Raw genomic sequence first — 19,803 nt, forward strand, 5'->3', positions numbered from 1 at the left:
CTATCACTGTGTGAGTCCAGAGCTTTGAACTCAGGTTGTCAGGCTTGACAGCAAGTGCTTGTATCCACTGAGCCATAACGCCAGCCCTACAATGTGTTTCTGAACAGCCTTAAGTCTCTCTCTTTGCAAAGTCTTCATGGTCTCTTTTACCCTCCCTTCCTCCTTGTGATTCCGTATATCCCCACCATGCTGCTTCCTCCTGTGATCCTGTATATCCCCCACCATGCTGCTTCCTCCTGTGATCCCGTATATTCCTCCACCATGCTGCTTCCTCCTGTGATCCTGTATATCCCCAACCATGCTGCTTCCTCCTGTGATCCCGTATATCCCCCACCATGCTGCTCCCTCCCCCAGTTCCGTCCCAGTGACATGGAGGGTGATCCTCTCTGCTCCCACCCCTTGCCATTTTCATTTCCACTCCCCACACAGTCAGCTCAACAGTTTTCTATTGGCTGTGTAATTAAAGGGTTCTTTTTTCCCAGAAGAAGAACTTCATACATGTAGAACGTGATAGTGTACCATTTAGAATAGTAAACTGTGAAGTTGGCTATATTAAGTTAATTGGATTCTGTCAAATCATGATTCAGAAGATTACTAAGAGTAACTGGGATGAAAGAGATGACATCATCTTAAATCTCATACTTCATTTGTTTATCTTTGATTTTTGAGACAGGGTCTCACTAGGTAGTTCACATTATAGGCCAGGATGCCCTTAAATTCACAGAAACCCATCTACTTCTGCCTCCCAAGTGCTAGGATTAAAGGCATGCACCACTACTCCTAGCTAACTTTCATAGTTTAAAATATATTTAAAAAAACCAACTGATCATGTCAACTCTTTTAATGGTGGTTTTATTTCCATTTGGAAGGAAAGACAGAAAGTTAAAAGATTATTTGTCAGTTTAGGAACAGACAGATGACTGTAGCCCTAGTCTGTGCTGAATTACCTATGCCTCTTCCTCTCTGGGTTACACTGAGCCCTCATTTTCAAATGGACCCAATGGCTCCTATAATTTCCCTCTATCTCTCCCCAGACATATGGCGATCACACCATGAATGAAAATCTGGACTTGGGCTTCAACTCAATAAGATATTTCATTGAGACACACTGCTTAAGAAAACAACAACAAAAACAACAACAACAACAAAAAAAACAACCAACCAACCAAAACAAAACCCTGCAACCTTCATCTGAGAAAACTCTAGCAGATATACAGGCTGAGCTCCCACTGCCCTTTGGGGTTCTAGAGGGATAAGACACAGAGCCCCGTTGGAGCCCGTGGTGTTTCTTTCTGGATGCGCCATTTCTAAAGACAGTTCGTCAGTCCTGCCAAGAAGGGTGGCTTATCCTCCTTGGTGTTGCCACACCGAAGTAACAGATGCTGAGTGTGTCATAAAGCAGTGTGTGTGTGTGTGTGTGGGGGGGCTTATTTTAGTTCATGGCTCTGTCTGCTGTCAGTGAGCACATTTGATCAGACTCGTAGGATACCAGAATTAAAAGAGAAGTGGTCACGTGGTAAGCACAGACTAAGAGGGGAAGCTAAGGATGCTGAACTTACATTGGACAATTGGCTCTTCCCATGACTAATCCTTTACTGTGAGTCCTAATCCAGGCTGGAAAGAACTAACCCAGTCTCTCAAGGAGAATACTGACCGATTCATGACGTAGGATCCCCATGGCCCCAGAAGGTCTTCAGGGTCCCGCCTCCTCAGTATAACACTGGGAAGTTGTCTCAAAGTGAATTAGGGTGGTGATGGCACTCACACCCCGGCAGCAGCTCCGATGACAGCAACAGTGAGCAGTGAGAGCAGCAGGAGTAGCTCATTTTCACAACATATTGATCTTTTATTCTACAAATAACACCTGAATTTTTTCTCTTTGTAGAACATTTGAGTGACATACACTATTTTATAATAACAATCGGGTCTCCCTTCCTTCCCTCTCTATCTCTTATATTGTTGTGGAATAATCTTCTTGTACACTGTGAAGATGTGTCACTCTGATTGGTTTAATAAAAAGCTGAACAGCCGATAGCTAGGCGGAATTTTGGCGGCACAGAGGATGCTGGGAAGAAAAAGGATGGAGATGCTAGGAGATGCAGAGCAGGCAGGATTGGGCACTATGGAGATGAGGTAATAAAGCCACAAGGCAGAAAATAAATTAATAGAAATGTGTTAATTTAAGTTATAAGAGCTAGTTGGAAATAAGCCTAAGCTATTGGCCAAGCTTTCGTAATTAATAATAAGTCTCCATGTCATTATTGGGGAGCCGATGGTTCCAATCAAAAAGTCTGACTACATTATATCACACTTTCTTTCCTAGAAGTAATTATTTCAATGTGCCATATATTCAGCTTTCCCCCATTTCTAATGAATCAGAGAAATTAGATAAAAGCAATGCATAAAAGGATCATTTTCCCATTACATTTTCATTATAAAAAAGAACAAAATTGGTTAGGATTGGGGAGAATGAAGTTAACGATATTTGATAATATCCAGTTAGGACTTGGAAAACTCACTAAGTATTTCAAAGGGAAATTTTAGGAGATATAATTGTTATCTAATAAGAATGATGAGGGGATGCAGAAAGAGCAGGTGGGGAAAGGGACTAGGAAGATTTTCTCACAGTCAGCCCAAGACTGAAATGTAGACAGTGGACTTACCATTGAGCACTAAGCTCTGGATGAAAAAGACACTTTCCAGAAAGCAGATCATGTCAATCCATAGATGGAATGAAAAGACAGAGCTTGATGCTCTGACCTAAACTCCGCACAGACATATATGAAGGCAAAACACTCATACACACAAATAAAAATAAACCTTCTTTAAAAAAAAGAAAAGAAAAAACCAAGACCCAATGAAGCAAAATAGTGGTTTATGTATACTTATTGTTTGTCAAGACTATGTACTATCTATTTATTTTTAAATAGTTATTTTATTTTCTGTGTATGTATGTGCCTCAGTGTGTGTCTGTACACCATCACATACATGCATTGGATCCCCTGGAACTAGAGTTACAGATGGCTGTGAGCTGCCATGTGGGTTCTGGGAATCAAATCTGAGTCTTCTGCAAGAGCAGTTAGTGTTCTTAATCACTTAATCACTCCAGCTTCACACGTTGATTTTACTAGATGGAAATATGTTAACATGAAACAATTATATTATGACCCATTAAGACAGGTTTCTATGTCTATGTCTGCGTACAGTTTGGTGCTTTACAGGCTCATACGTACATGACCTTGGCTTCCAAGGGCTGTCGCAATATCTTTCTCTGGAGCTGACACACCAACAGAAATTATTTGTCCTGCATCCCTGGACGCCAGGAGTTGACCCAAGCCATGCTTCCTCTGAAGGCTTGAGAGGAGAGTCTGCCCTTGCCTCTTCCAGTTTTTGAAGGCTCCAGACATTCCTTGGCTTGTGGCAAAATCACAGCCACATCAGCTTCTGTCTCCATGTGCCCTTATCCTCCACCTACCGACCCCGAACCACTTATAAGAGTTTTTGTCATTGAGTTTAGGACTTGACAGATAATCCAGACTAATGTCATTTTGAGATCTTTAGCAGGATGATTTTTGCTTTTACAGAAGTCTTTTGTTCCCAAATAAAGTTATAACTACTCGTTCCGAGTGGACTTGACTTTTGAATGGTATGGTTAGGGGTGGGTAGCATTTAACCTACAGGTTATATAATAAATGTATAACAATATTTCAGGGGGTTCTTTTTCTTTTTCTTTTTTTCTTAAGACAGGTTTGTGTAGCCCTGGCTGTCCTGGAACTCACTCTGTAGACCAGGCTGGCCTCGAACTCATAGAGATCTACCTACCTCTGCTTAATCCCAGCACTCAGGGATTTCTCTGGGTGATAGGATTTGTGAACAATCAAAGTTTTATTTTTTCTGGTTTTGGGCTATCAGTATTTTTATGACTTTTATTCAAAGATCTCTGTGCTACCTTTGGAGGTTAAAAAAGAAAAAAAATGCAAAATGAGTCAGTATTTGACACACAAACATGGAAAATCATACAGGACAAATGACCCTGTGGTTCACACGACTGAAGTAATTGTATTGTTTTGAGAAGGAGACAGTAGAGGGAAGTTAAGAAGCGCAGGGAGAAGGGTGATCACATAGAAACTGAATCCATTTATGTGCTACAATGAAAATAGGGCACCCCAACAAGAGACCTGACGCAGGAAGCTGACAGCCACAAGCTTAGCCTTGTGGGTATCTTTGAATCCTAGCACACTCTGATGCTCTGCATACTTGCCATATACAGCAGACGATCAATTTGGTTTCTCCCTACATCACTTTTGCTTAATGTGGAATTCTCTCTTTAGCCATGATTCACTGATAAATTCTTAGAAGATTGGTCATACTATTAAAAATAGGAAGATCCATGACATCAAGAGATCTGAGGCTGGAAGGCATTTAAAAGGTTGTCATCTTGTTTTTAGAGATGTAGTTTTCTAAAAGGGAAGAGAGGAATATGTAATCACTTTCCAAGTTAGGGAATAATTACTTTAAAAAGTTTCTCTTAAAGTTATAGCTGTTTGATTTCCATTTTTTGACCATGGATCTTTTTATTATTGTTGTTATTATCCTAAAGCTTGAACTTGTAGTCTAAAACATGACTAACCATACCAACTGCTGGACTCAAGACATTAGATGCTATTTGGAAGAAGATAATTAAAAACCTATATGATTAGATATAATCATCTAATAAAGCAGGGGAGCATGCATTATGATTTTTTACAAACATTGGTTTCAGATCGATGTTTATATATGATGGTGTCGACACGATAAAATGTTAATGAAATAGATTTAAGATATATGAAGTGTAAGAGCAAGCGATGGGTTTGAAACCAGAGCAGAAGATAACAAATCTTTTTCTCTTAAGGGCTGAAAAGTAAACATGTGGTGCTTCGTAAGCCAGATGGTTTCTATCGCAGTGACTCATGTCTGCATGGCAGTACGAAAGCAGCCATAGAGAGGATGTAAACTAATGGGGATGGCTGTCTTCCAATAAAACTTTATTTATAAAAGTGGAAAGGAGGCCAGAGTGAGTCTGCAGATGCTGGGTGCTGACCCCTGAGAGAGAACATCAAGGAGCGGAAACAGTATGCCAATGACAGTGGCTTTCTGGAACTGAGAAAGCTGATTCTTATCTGCTTGTGGTTTCCTTGTAAGGAGGCAGTGCTAACAGATTTTCAGGTATCCGTGATTTTCTCGGGAGATTAATTTGAGCTCAGCGATGATTGACATAAAAGGAGGAAATAAAATGAGCCTCTTTGTGGAAATAAATGGCTGGATTCTCGGAAGGAGAATCATTTCAATGAATTCTAGTGACAATATTTCTGGCCATTGTGTTCTTGGAATGTGTTTAATACCGACATGTAAGTTGAGCTTCGTAGACAAAGCTTTTAGGAATATGGAGTTACACATTGAATGACTTCAGTTCACGCTACAGTAGCTGTATAATAATCAGTGATGATGCACATGGGGTTTGCATGACGGTCTCTGTACTTTCTGTGTTAGCAATTCATCTTTACTCATTTTTTCTATGTAGTATTCAATTGCACAATAAACTCAGGGGGAAAGTGAGATGACAGAAACCAAGGCTATTTCAGAGGGACCGGGAAGGTATGTGACTTTATTAGTGTTAACTGAGTTAAAACAATAACAAACCAAGCAGTGGGTGCTAAGCATTTTGACAGGAAAATGAGTTGAATTGGGCAGGAGTACCTGTTTTGGTAGATTGTTGTAGTTGAGGAGATCCACTAATCTTTCTCTTTTTTACTTTGAAATAAAATGACTTAATGCTTGTCACATGTAACAGGTAGGAACTCCTTGGGACCACTTGGGCTCCCTGTCACTCAGATACTGAGTCAATTAGGAGCACAGAAGGCTTGCTGGGCAGAGGGGGCAGCTGTGGGGCTACTCTTCATGCAGTGTGGAGCAAAGAGCTCCTGAGAGAAGAGTCCTATGCTGGGTAGAAACTCTGAACCATGCTGTGTCAAACCACCAGAACAGTGGCGCTAAGAAGAGTTGAGCAAGAAGCCAGAAAGGGGCCTCTAAGAAGAGAAGAAAACTGGAATCTCATCGTATTGTCCTGTGGCGGAAAGTTTTCCACTCTGTCCGCTACACAGGGAGAACCCTTTAGGAAGCCACTCTCATGTTGACCTCATCTTTGGCCACTTCTTCCCGTGGACCGTGTGTCTCATGTGTGATTTGTCCCTACATCCCACTGGGCAGCACCTAGCCCACTGGGTAGAGCTGAGCCACATGGACACATAATCTTCCAATCTGTTTCACCTGTGTACACTCTTTAAACACGTCTCCCTCATTTCAACATTTGGAAATAAGGGTCTCAGTGAGGTCCGTATAGACATCCCAACACATTCTGTGACAATGAATGAGGTGAAGAGTTTTAGAAAAATGCTTCAAGATAGCTGGCCGAGGGTAATCAGCCCACGGTCATTTGGGTGTCTGAGTAGTTGCCACAAAGGCTTGGCCGTTCTGTAGATATTGGAGCACAATGTTGGCTTCTGTGCTCTTGACCTTCTCTTATGACAGCGAGGTGACACAGCTTTGTTCTTCGTCTTCTTAGGTATCAACATCACAGAAAGAAAGAAAGAAAGGATGGAGAAGAAATGGGTTTCTCCTTGTGTGCCTCTTTTATAGGTGAGAGCTGGCTCAGTTGGTAAAGTGCTCGACTCTCAAGCCTGAGGACTTGATCCCTAGGACCCATGTAAGAAAGTCTGGGTGTGGTGTGGTCCTCGCACCCCAGCACGGGGGACCAGATCCACACTTACACATCCCTGAGGCTCCTTGACCAGCCAGCTTAGCCTGCGCAGTGATCTCCAGTCTAATGAGTGACCCTGTCTCAAGCAATAAGATGAAAGATACTTGAAGACTGACACCTGAGGTTAACCTTTGGCTTCTACACAACATATGCACACATATGCATGCACAGCTGTGCATCCTCCTCCACACACACACAAAGAACACCTTGTATGTCTATCCTTATCATTGATCGGGCATGGATAATATTCCTGCCAGGTATGGCTTGGGTACTCTTTGTCTCCTCATAACACTGTTGGGGAAATTTGTCATCGTGGCAGTGTTGGAAGGGGGTTGGCTATAAAGGGTGACTATGTCCTTAAGAAATGTAATCTTCATATGAAACTGGGTTCATTTTTGTGAGAATGGTTTGTTGTGAGAAGCGTCTAGCCCCTTCTGTTTGTCTGTCTGTCCACAGTGAAGGGAAAGGGAGGGGGGAGGGTAGCTAGAGGAGAACCACAAGAGAAGGGAGAAATGAGAGGCTCTTCAAAGCAAGGAGAGCTTTGTTAAAGAGGGGGTGGGGAGGGGCCAGTGGTCGAGATGGAAGAATGAGGAGAAGGAGCTCTGGGAACTCTGAAGGGTGGGAGGGAAAGGTTTACTTTCTAGACCAAGTAAACAGTGAAAACAATCAGCAGATGTTTTGAGATGAGGATCAAAAACCACAAAGTCCACAGAGGCTGCCAGATTCATATATGGAGTCACTGAAAAAGCAAAGTACAGAGAAAAGAAATGGACCAGAGATGGAGAGTTACATTGAAGGATCTTGAACATGAAGAATAGGAAAAAGTTTTTTTTTTTTTTTTTTTTTGGTAAATTTAGAGTGGTAACTGGAAAAAATACCCCCAAACAAAATATAACTAGGAAATTAAATCTGATGACCAAACCAAATGGAAATAAAACCAAATTTCTTAAGAGGAGAAAAGAAATTGGGCATGAAAAACTTTTTTTTTGTTGTTTTTTTTCCCCATTCTCCTGCTGTCTGAGAAACAACAGAGGATGTTTCTCAAAGCCCATATTTCCCTTTCCTTGGATGAGGGAAGCTATGTGGCTGCTACACTATTCATAACATAAGGCTTTGTTTGCTTAATCATCCTCAGGATGAACAAATGGAAAATTGGTTTCTGAGATAGTTTTCAAGTCAGTTCTGTCAGAATGCGTTCAGGACACATGTAGTATGTTTGTGATGCTAAGTTTTTGACATGACCTGAAAACCAAATCACCAAGCCTGCCTTAAACGGAAAGAATTGTAAGACAGACTTAAGAACCAAAAGGACACAGATTAAAAAATACTTTGAACTGCGAAATTGAGGGGAATGATGTGTGTGAACTTTTTCACTAGGCATTATTGGGGCAGCTGGTGAAACTTGAATAGGGTCTGACTATTAGGTAATAGTAATGTAATCAGGGTAAGCTGTTTTCCTGCTGCATATGCTGGCACTATAGATATGTCTTTGTTTGTTGGAAATAAGCTTCGGTGTGCAGGGATCGGAACAGCTAAGACATCAGGTAATGAACTTACCTCAAAACAAAACAAGAAAACACCCAAATTCTTTGCTTTGTTCTTGCAAAGTTTCTGTAGGTTTGTAATTATTTCAATATTAAAAAACTTTATATGTGCATTTTCCAACCCAGCACCACCACTTCTAGGTGCACATTAGAGAAAAAACACGGGTAACATGGACCCAAAGAAGGGCGTACAAAGGTGTGCGTTGCAGCTGAGCTCACAACAGCAAACATGAATGCCGGCAGAGAACAGTGGTCGGCAGAGAGGAAGGACTCAGTGGAAGACAGAATCTGCTCTATACAAAAGATCCCAGCATAGCTGTTAGAGAGGAACGGAGAATGTCTGTATGCTGACATGAGACATGGTATGAAATATAGAAAATTTCAGAGACTTCCTCCAGTTGTGTTTGCAACCCTGAGCATTCTAGAAGTTCATATGCGGAAACTGGTCATGTGAGGGATGGAGGTTAAGGGGAGGGACAGTTTCCTGTTAGTGTGAAGTCCTCTCCACCAATCTGTCTGTCTTTAATCACGTCCATGTATTTTCCTTCCAATGATTAAAAGTTCTTAATCAGTGTCTCCAAAAGGAAATAAGAAATAAGAAAACATTTCCTTTGTTACTCACTGAGCTTTGTAATATATATATATAGGCTGTGATTCAGATCTTGTTGACAGCTTGTGTGGAATCCCTCAGATCATACCAATGCCACTCACCCCCAAATGTAGACTCCCTTTACAGGGATACCCTCTTCTAGAAGGCTTTGGGATGGCCAAGAACAGGTGATGGAAGATCTGCTGAGCGTATAGGTTTCCCACGTGTGCTTGTCTCTTCTAAGAGGGAAGAAGACCCTGGGAAGAGCAAGCTCAGATCTTTTAGCCAAACTCTTGAGTCAGATAAGTCCGCCTGGCCATGGAAGAAGGCAGAGAGGCTTGAAGTATGTATGTCATGGATGCTCTTTCCCATGGGTTAGTAAATAAATCTCTCTACCCCAAACGGGGTGCTGGGTTAGGTAGACATGGAGCCCAGAGGAATATAAAGATAAGCTGCAAAGGAACAGAAGATCAAAGGAACTTCTAATCTAGCACCAGAGTGAAGAAACAAAAAGGCATAGGAGTAGGAATGCACACAAATTAAACAAACGTAGGTGGTCTTCAGCATGGGTACGAGAAATGGAAGAGCTTCAAGTTGCCAGCGGAGCCTTCATGAGTGTCACTAAGAAGGCCAGTCTTGCTTGGGTAGTTGACAGGAAGCTAGAGGATTCTGAGTACAAGAACGAACAACTGGGTTTTCTTTTCTTTTCTTCTGAGACAGGGTCTCATGTTGCCCAGTCTGGTCTCAGGGTTAGGTAGCTCAGGATGACTTTAACTTCTGATTCTCTCACCCTGACTTCGCTAGAGCTGGGATTACAGGTTTGTTCCACTTGCCTTGTTTTATGTGATGCTAGTGATTGAACTCATGACTTCGTGTGTGATAGACAAGCATTTTACCAATGGAGCTACATACCCAGTTCACAAGCAGCCTTGAGCAAGTATTCTGTAGGATGGACTAGAATGGAGGGAATGAACGTCTGAATAAGGCAGCATTCAAGAACAGAGACAGAAATTGTGTTGGAAAATTGGGTATTGGTTATCAGAGCATATGGAGGAGCCAGGTGTTGTGATCTATGATTGTAGCCCAGCTACTTAGGTGGTGGAAATGGGAGGATTTCTTGAGTTTAAGAGTTCAAGACCAGCCTGGACAATATAATGAGATGCCCATTTGAAAAGTAATATGCAGCAAAACAATAATACCAAAAGAAAAAGGAAGAGCATGGCTGTGGTGGTTTGAATGAGAATGGCCCCCATAGGCTCATATATTTGCTTGCCTAGTTTTCAGTTGGTGAACTGTTTGAGAAGGATTAGGAGGTGTGGCCTTATTGGAGTAGGAGTGGCCTTGTTGGAGTAGGTGTGTCACTGAAGGTGGGCTTTGAGATTTCAAAAGCCCATGCCAAGCCCAATGGCTCTTTGCCTGCTGCCTGTGGATGCGGACGTAAAGCTCTCAGCTACTGCTCTAGCACCATGCCTGCCTGCATACTCCCCATCATGATGACATCATACTGCTCCCCATCATGATGACAATGGACTATGCCTCTGAAACTGCAGCAAACCTAGTTACATAATTTCTTTTATAAGAGTTTCCTTGGTCATGGTGTCTCTTCACAGCAATAGGATCCCTAACTAAGACAATGGGAGAACTAAAAGGGCATTTCGAGGAGAAGGAGGAGCCATTGAGTTTGTTCTTGAGTTGCAGAATTTGGTAGGTTAGAAATATCTGCTTTTGTTAATACACATAGACAAGAAAAAGTAAATGAACATTTATTGCATAGTAAACTCTGCCCTAGGGATTGAAGGCAAGTGTAAAGATCCCTGACTGGTCCTTGTCTTCACAGATTATAGTGCATTCAGATTCTTCCTACCTATGAATGACAAGGCCTCATCCCTTATCTAGACTCTCCCAGGTCTTTAGGGGAGGCCCAGAATCTAGTTTATCTCCCACAGTCACCACAGTGTCTGCTCTGCTCATGCTCTAGCACCTGGTTTTCCCTCATCTGTGATCACATTGTCCAAGAACCTGTGCTCACTTCTGTGAAATGCCTCGGGGAGGGTGGGCCTTTGGACAGGGCTGCATCTTTATTCTGTGTTATATGGTCTGCTCTGCAGTTGACGTTTCCCCTGGGCCCAGAGTTTCACAACTCTAATGGCTTCTTCCTGTGTGTTTTCCCTCCATATAGAGTCTGGGGGACCTGGTAGGGTGGGTGGTGCAGAGGTATGGCTTCACTTCCTCCTTGTGACCTTTATCACTTCTTGGGTCCTTTCCTCAATTTTCCACCTTTAAGATTTTTATCTCTATGTATCTATTCATGTGTCATGAAGCTTCTTCTGTGGCTTGTGCTAGTTATAAAGAAGAAAGGTCTGATGCATATGCAAGTGGTGTGTGTGTGTGTGTGTGTGTGTGTGTGTGTGTGTGTGTGTGTGTGTGTGTTTTGTCTATACTAGCAGCAGGCAGTTTAAACACTTTGTTATTCAGGTAAACAGCTTGAACTAGACTGGTTAGCCCAGGCAGAAATGTCAGGAGCAGAACAAAGGCAGGTAGCTCTGGAGATGAGTCCAGGGCAGAAACCCCCTAATATCCATGGTTCACAGCATCCTTAGTGTCTTGACCATTCTTTCACAGCACAATAAGGCAAAAGAAATCCATAAGAGCTATCTTTAGTAAGTCATTAGCTCCTCCAAAATTTGCGAGTATTCATATATTAACAATTTAATATCTATTTCAAAAAGAGACTATATTTTAATTTTATTCTTAAAAAGCACAGGGCTGGAGAGATGGCTCAGTGGTTAAGAGTACTGGCTGCCCTTCCAGAGAACCTAGGTTTGGTTCCCAGCACCCACATGGTGGCTCACAACCAGCTGTAACTCCAGTTACAAGGGATCTGATTGTGTTTGACCTCCTTGGGAAAATAGCGTCCATGTGATGTACAGACATATATGCAGGCCAAGTACCCATACATGTAAAAATAGCTAACAAACAAACAAACAACAATATACACAGCTTCTTTACTTGCTACAGATAGACCTTGAGTTAGACTAGACCTGGCCACTCTCATTTCCTTTTGTGCATTTGATTTTCATACGGTACTTAAAAAAAAAATCACATCATTCAAACCCAACTTTGCAAAAACAGGATGTAATCAAACTTAAATACCTTCAATTATGGCTTTTCGCTGTTTTTGGTAGACCGTTGGGTTTTCTTTGAAAAATTTATATATCCCAGAGTGCTCCCCACAAGTACCACTCCAGTACCCCAGGTACCCCAACAAGCTGAGGAATGGGGCCTGAGAAAGGCCTTTGTAGTGAAAGGATGTTTTAACGTTTGAATGGCGGCATCAAGGATGAGATGAACAGTCCAGGCAACAAGGGCACTTGTGTGAGCTTTGAAAATGTGATGGTATTCTATTATTTATTATTATTTATTTATCTATCATCTATTATTTTATTTACATATCAATATTCTATCTTCTATCTACATACATATTATACATCTATTATCTATCATCTATCTATCTATCTATCTATCTATCTATCTATCTATCAAGATGATAATCTATCTCCCTATCTACCTGTCATCTATCTATCCATCTTATGGTCATTGATCATCTATTAGCTAGTTATCCATCCATCCATCCATCCATCCATCCATCCATCCGTCTGTCCATCCATCCATCCATGCATCTACCCATCCTCTCTTCCTTCCTTCCATCACCTACCTGTTCTCTATCTGAGTACACACACACACACACACACACACACACACACACACACACACACACTTGTCTTTTCAATGCTGCTAGGGGGTTGGGGAAGAGAATGGAAGTTCATTGGCAGGAGCCATGAGGTGTGCTTGGCAGAGCCAGTAGGCACAGTTTTAGAAGTCTCTCCAGCAATATTTGGTAGCTTATGAGAAGACACAGGATAAAGAGAATGATTGCTATAATTCAGGGACAAGAATTTGTGATAGAATATCAAGAAGCTTGAAAGTGTGGGGATTTTGAGTGTTCTGTCTTTACCTCAGTGTATGATTTTCACAATGGCTTGGGAGACCTGAGATTGGCAAGGAAAATTTTAGTGTCAACTGTGATATTTTACAGTTAGTTGCCTCTTGTCTTCATGATCTGTCAGGGTCCTCTGACCCCAGGCCTGAGGATGTATTGGTTCCTCTGACTTGTCAGTCAGTGTGGGAAGTGGGTCCAGTCTCTGAGCAGGCTCCCTGGCTCCTGGGACTTCACTCCATCAGTGATCTCACTAGTAGGTAGTCACATGATGAGGACAGGCCATTTCCTCTGCCACTTTTGTTTGAAAATGTCAATAAGATAACACCATGTCCCCCCCCCCTTTCTAATATTTTCTCCATGCTATGTCTTTATATGAATCATTTATGGTAGATAGCATGTAAGAAGTTTCTCAGAGATCACTCCCTCCTGGTTCTTATGGTTTTCTATAACATACTATGACTGAGCCTAGGGATTTACATCCAAAAAGTAGAACAATGGAAAAAAGCGATGGGTTATCACTTCTGAGACTGCATTATAAAAATGTGACCTCTGTCTCATTTGCTCTCTTGCCCCTTTACTCCCCCAACTTTGATAAATCCAGTGCCCCTGTTGTGAATGCTCTCTGTAGGGGTCCTTGTTGTAAGGAAATGAAGGTGTGGTGGTTTGAAAGAAAATGGCCCCCAAAGGGAGTGGCACTATTAGGAGGCATGGCTTTGTTGGAGTAGGTATGGCCTTGTTGGAGGAAGTATGCCACTGTGGAGGCAGGCTTTGAGGTCTCATACATGCTCAATATACTGCCCAGTGTCTCAGATCACTTCCTGTTACCTGCACGTCAAGATATAGGATACTCGGCTATTTCTCCAGCACCATGTCTGCCTGCACACCACCATGTCGCACCATGATGATAATGGACTAAATCTCTGAAAATGTAAGCCACCTCAATTAAATATTTTTCCTTTATAAGAGTTGCCATGGTCATGGTATCTCTTCACAGCAATAGAAACCCTAACTAAGACAGAAGGTCAGTTACAACTGTTGGTCAGCAGAGAGCTGGACCTGCCAGCCTAGAAAATGGCAAAACTTGAAAGCTACCTACAAGGTCATCTGGGAAATAGATTCTTCTCCATTTACATCTAAAAATAACACTGGCTCCATGAATCTCCTCCACAGAAGCATATGCAAGACTCTGAGGCAGATTTGAAGCCTAGATGCTTCACCCACAAACAAGCACCATGAAACAATTTAACAATGCTTTAAGCTATTGCCGTGGCATCATTTGTTATGCAGCAGAAGCTAACACATACACACGCACCGTGGAGGCTGAGATGCTGTTACTTGTAAGACACTTGTTATTTTATGGTCTCTGAACAGGAAATAGAGCTGCCAATATGACCCCTCATATGGTGGATAGCACAGGTGATTGTTGGACATACAACCTGCTTTTAGAGAAGTTAAAAGTAGGAAAAAGTTGCATCTTAGAGCTAGAGGAACTCTGGTAGCTGTCATCATTACAAACATGCATTTTATATAACATTTCTTTTCCTGGATGGCTGGTGGAGAACATAGTCTCAAATTATATGTAATTATTTTTATTAGTTCATGTAGTACATGAAAGTGTGTTGTTACTAGCTGCTTCCTTGTGTTCCTGGAATATGTTTGCTCCTCTTTTTAACATAATTGATTTATTGCTTACATAATAAAAAACCTCCAGTTTATAAAATGAAGATTTACTTTTAAGAGATTTATTTTATCAAATGCGTATGTGCCTGAATGCATGTATTTGTACCACATGTTGATGCACATCATGCCCATGAAGGTGTTCATGGAGGATGAAAGAGGGAGATGGATCTCCTGGAACTGGAGTTGTAGGTGGTTGTGAGCCATCATGTGGGTTCTGGGAATCAAAGCTGGGCCCTCCACTAGAGCAATAAGTGCTCTTAACTACTGAGACATTTCTCTAGCCCTGAGTGGTTAAATTTTAATATACTGGTGGACAGCTTTTGAGACTCCCCTCTGTGTACACATGTAGATTCATTCAATTTTTTGTATGTAAATGAGGCTGTTAACACTTTTAACAAACTTTTTGATGTGAACTACTGTCATGCGGATCTTTTCCTTACCATGTCAATGAACATCAGCCACCATTGAGGATGAGTCCCGAGGGTCTCCTTGTGTATCATGGTCCTCCCTCCCCTGTGTGCTGCTTCGCTTTAGCAAGTGCCAGCTAGCTGTGACCAATGAGCCTCAAAGTATTGAATGAAAATTTCCAGAAATAAATCATAGTATAATGAAATCTCATACTGTTTCACTCTGTCCAGCCCGGAATGGAATTTGTCCTTTTGCCCAGTGCATCCATGCTACATATGCTGTCCACCATTCGTTAGCAGATTGCCAGGGTATCATTATTTGAATAGAGATTTTAGTAGCACCCGAGAGTTCAGGTGTTTACTAGGGATATTGGGATGTATTCCTTAAGGATGATGGACTATTGTGCATCTACCATACTTTGTATGATCTGAATAGTTTTCTTAGCATGTAGTCATTACATAAAGTAATGAGTTTCAACATGGCGTTTTCATGACTTTGACATGCTCAACCTATTTCCCTCTCCTTACTTTCTGGCTCTCTTCTTCTTTTTTTTTTTTTTTTTTTTTTGGTTTTTCGAGACAGGGTTTCTCTGTGTAGCTTTGCACCTTTCCTGGGACTCACTTGGTAGTCCAGGCTGGCCTTGAACTCACAGAGATCCGCCTGGCTCTGCCTCCTGAGTGCTGGGATTAAAGGCGTGCGCCACCATTGCCCGGCTCTCTCTTCTTTTTATAAGTAGCCCTTTCTTCCATTCTCTATTAATGGAATTATATATTTTAAAAGATTTATTTTACTTTGTGTGTGTGTGTGTGTGTGTGTGTGTGTGTGTGTGTGTGTGTGTGTGCATGTGTGTGTTGGTGCCCATGGAATCCAGAAGAGGGCGCTGTATGTCCTGGAACTGGAGTTGAAGGTGGTTGTGAGCCACCTGAAACACGTGCTGGGGAGAGCAGCAAGTGCTCTCAACTTTTGAACCACCTCTCTAGTCTCCTTAATGGTTTATTAAAGGATTTCTCTCTTCTCTCCATTGCAAACAGTCAGCAACAAGCATCTTTGTGTGACTTCCAGAACTCTGGCTGCTGGTGGACGTCCTCACTTACGTTAGATACACATTTGCCAACCCCTCCTTAAAGAAGGGAGGGCCACGAGAGTTCCCATTTTTACAAGTATAATCTATCTTTCTTTACTCTTTGATTCTTTCAAAATGTCAAACCTTAGGGAGTTATTTCTTCAAAGACTTGGCATATCTTTATGTCATTCTCTATAACTTGATAAAAAGATAAAACTTTAATTGGCCTGAAGCACACATAGGCTTTTGATTTCTAGTTTTATTAGAAATCCAGTGACAGATCTGTTCTTCAGGGCTAAATAAATCTTTCTTCAGATAAGAAAATAGTTCATAATCTGACATGAATGAGGTGGGGGTTCTTTTTTTAAGTATTTATTATTCTTACTTATATGACTTACTCATAACTCATTCTTGGCAGATAGCTCTGTCAGTAAAGTTCTTGGTTTGCAAGCAGGAGGACCTGAATTCTGCCCCCAGAACTCACACATAAAGCCTGGCATGGTGGCACACACTTGTAATTCCAGGGCTGAGATGGGAACAACTTGCCAGCCTGGCATACTCAGTGAGTCCCAGGTCCTGATGATAGACCTTGTCTCCAAAAAGAGAGGTGGATGGCGTCCTGAAGAAACCACCTGAGACTGGCCTCTGGTTTTCACACAGATGTGCATATGGGCACACATGTAGCTGCACACACAGGCATGTACACAGGGAGACACACAACAAAGAAAGAGGAGGAGAAGGAGGAGGAGGGGGAGAGGAGGGGAAGAAGAAGGAGGAGATGACAAAATCAACGTATGTAAGATGTATGGACTACTCTGACCTCTTCAACCTCTTCCCAGGTAGCTGTGTTAGCTCTATAGCTCTTCTTTTGTGTTTGCATATAGATCATGCATATAAAGAAGATCACAGAGCTGGGTTGGTTTATTTTAATATGAGTGTGATCATATATATATATATATGCATGTGATTTTATATATATATGTTTCTATATACATGCATATAAACACAGATATATATATGTGTGTGTGTGTGTAGATATACACACATATATTTATTTATTTATACCTATACTCTGTAGCTACAGGCTTTACATTTGCAAACTCAATCAACTGCAGATAGAATATAATTTGAAAAAAAAACACCCATATTGATTGTGTATAGATTCTTGTCATTATATTCTAGACAATACAGCACAAGAACTATGTACACAGAATTTCCTTTAAGTTAGTTATAGCAAGTTATCCAGAGATGATTTATAAAGAAAGGTGTTCTGTGCAAGCGTACTATTTAAATTACTATTATTGTTTTAAAATTTGTGTGTATCTGTGTGAGTGGAGGTGTGCATGTGTCATGACACACATATAGAAGTCAGGGGACAACCCTAGATGGTGGTCCTCACCTTCCACGTACTGTTTTCTGATGCATACTCCAGGATAGCTAGCCTTTGAACTCCCCCAGATTCTCCTGCTTCTGCCCCTTCTCTCAAGAGGAGCAACAGAATCACTGATGAGCGCTACCAGGTCTGGCTGTATAGGGGTGCTGGGGATTCGAATTCAGGTCCCCATGCTTGAGCAGTGAGTGCTTTACCCATGAGCCATTTCCTCATCCTCCCAAACACCATTTTGTATGAAGGATTTTGTCCATCTTTGAGGGATCCTGGAGCCAATTCCCTTCCAGTGCCAAGGAATCACTGTATTCCTGAAACAGCCTTTTCTAGCCATTAAAACAGCATTCAGGCTTCTCGTGCGAATTTCTCAAAAAGGCTGTCTCCTCCTTTGTTGAGCTGTCCCTGGTTGATGGCTACTTAGATGGCTTTCTTGTTGAGGTGATGATGCAGTGAGCAGCCTGCTTCTCTTTAGTCTCTCTTGGACTCTTTCTGAGACAGATAATAGCAACTGACTTGCTGGGACCAAGGACAGACAGATGCGTTGAAGTTTTACTTTATTTAGATAAATAGTTATCAACTTCTTTCCTTTTTGTTATTACTTCCTTAAGAAAAAACTTAATCTTAGATTATTGAATTGATTGCTTTAGTCAATTAAAGTTAAATTAAATTTCTCCCTCATGAGGGACATGAAACATGAGCTGTGTGTTTTGTTTTGTATATCTTACAGAAATGTAAGATATTTTTGCTTCCAAGAACCATTATTTCTCGCTCCTAGGCAAAATTACCCTATTGAGAATGCTGGGTTTAGAAAAGCATAGTTGAAAACTTTTTTTTGTGGGGTGACCCTATGGAATAGACACACCCTTCTTTAGTGAAGACCATTCCATACCGCATTGACTGTGGTGACCTCCCAGGACCTAGCACTTGGGGCTGGTATGGGTGGAGCTGAATGCAGATAAGGTAACATTCTGGGGTGTTGTCATGCTACCATGCCCACCATGAGGCACAGGAAATTGTGCTAATTTGTTCTTCTTCCTTGTATACTAATTAATCACAAATCACCAGAGGGGCTGGAAAGATAGCTCATGGTGAAGAGTGCTTGAGATCTGAGTTCAGACCCCAGCACCCATTTATCAAGGTAGGCATGGTCTCACACAGGCCTGTAACTCCAGTGATTTGGGGGTGCTGAGACAGGAGGATTACCAAGGCTTGCTGGTTTCCAGCCTCACTGGGAAATTCAAGATCTGGAATCATGGAGAGATCCTGCCTCAAAGGAATAAGGCAGAGTGATAGAGGAGGACACCAACACCCTCTTCTGGCTTCTGCATGCACACTGCACACATGTATGCATAAAGTACATATACATACGTCACTCTCTTTATGGCACTACACACAGATCTCTAGAATATCCCCAGCAATAATTCACAAAGAGGAGACATGGGAAAGAAAAAGTAATGGGGTGGAGGTTGGCACACATCAGAATTTTCTCATCACTATGTTTTACAAATAGCCTTGAACAGTGAAGAAGATGGAGGCTCATTCCTTGAAAGTTGCTTTGTAATGGGTAGGATGATACTGAGCAAAATCTCCACCCCATCTTCCAACATGGAAAGACTGCAGAATGGAAACCATGACTGTTAGGAATAATTATTTGTAGTTCTAGTCTATGAATTCATCAATCACATTCCATATGAAAGGAAATTAACATCAAACAATGAGAAGACAGAAGTTACCAAGCAGGGAGGGTGGGGATAGAGACATAGGGATACCTGCTATCTCTGTGCCCTTAGGGACAGCAAAGATGCTCCTACCACTTGTATCATGAAACAGCCAGGGCCTGATCTCCTGTTTGCCCAACACTGGCTGTGTTACCTTGGGCAAGTCACTTGGTGGCTCTGGTCTTCAGCTGAGCAGAATGGGCCTGAAGCAAAAGCTTTGCACAGACCCCTTGTGGAGAGATTTGGTGTCAAAGTAGTTCTAAGTGCAGCTGGAAGCTAATAAAATGCTAACATAGGAAGCAAGAGATGGCCCGGAGTTCTCACAGCCTTTTTATGCATGTGCGAACATATTTATTCTCATAGTTATGGCTTTACTTTAATGTGCATTAGAAAGAAATACAACCCAGTGCACTGAACTTTCTGATTTTATAGGTGTTATTTATGGCTTTAGGATGTGACTTGTAAAAAGTCAAGTTCATTGTATATTGATTTAAATAAAAATAGCACATAAGGGTTGTATATTGCTATAGTTAAAAAAAAGTGCAGATGATGCTCCTGAACTGGGTAAAGTTTGGGAAACACTGATTTATTCCACTGCTCTCTAGAACTTGTTCCATG

Source organism: Peromyscus eremicus, chromosome 8a (assembly GCF_949786415.1).
Source record: "Peromyscus eremicus chromosome 8a, PerEre_H2_v1, whole genome shotgun sequence".
Lineage (NCBI taxonomy): Eukaryota > Metazoa > Chordata > Mammalia > Rodentia > Cricetidae > Peromyscus > Peromyscus eremicus.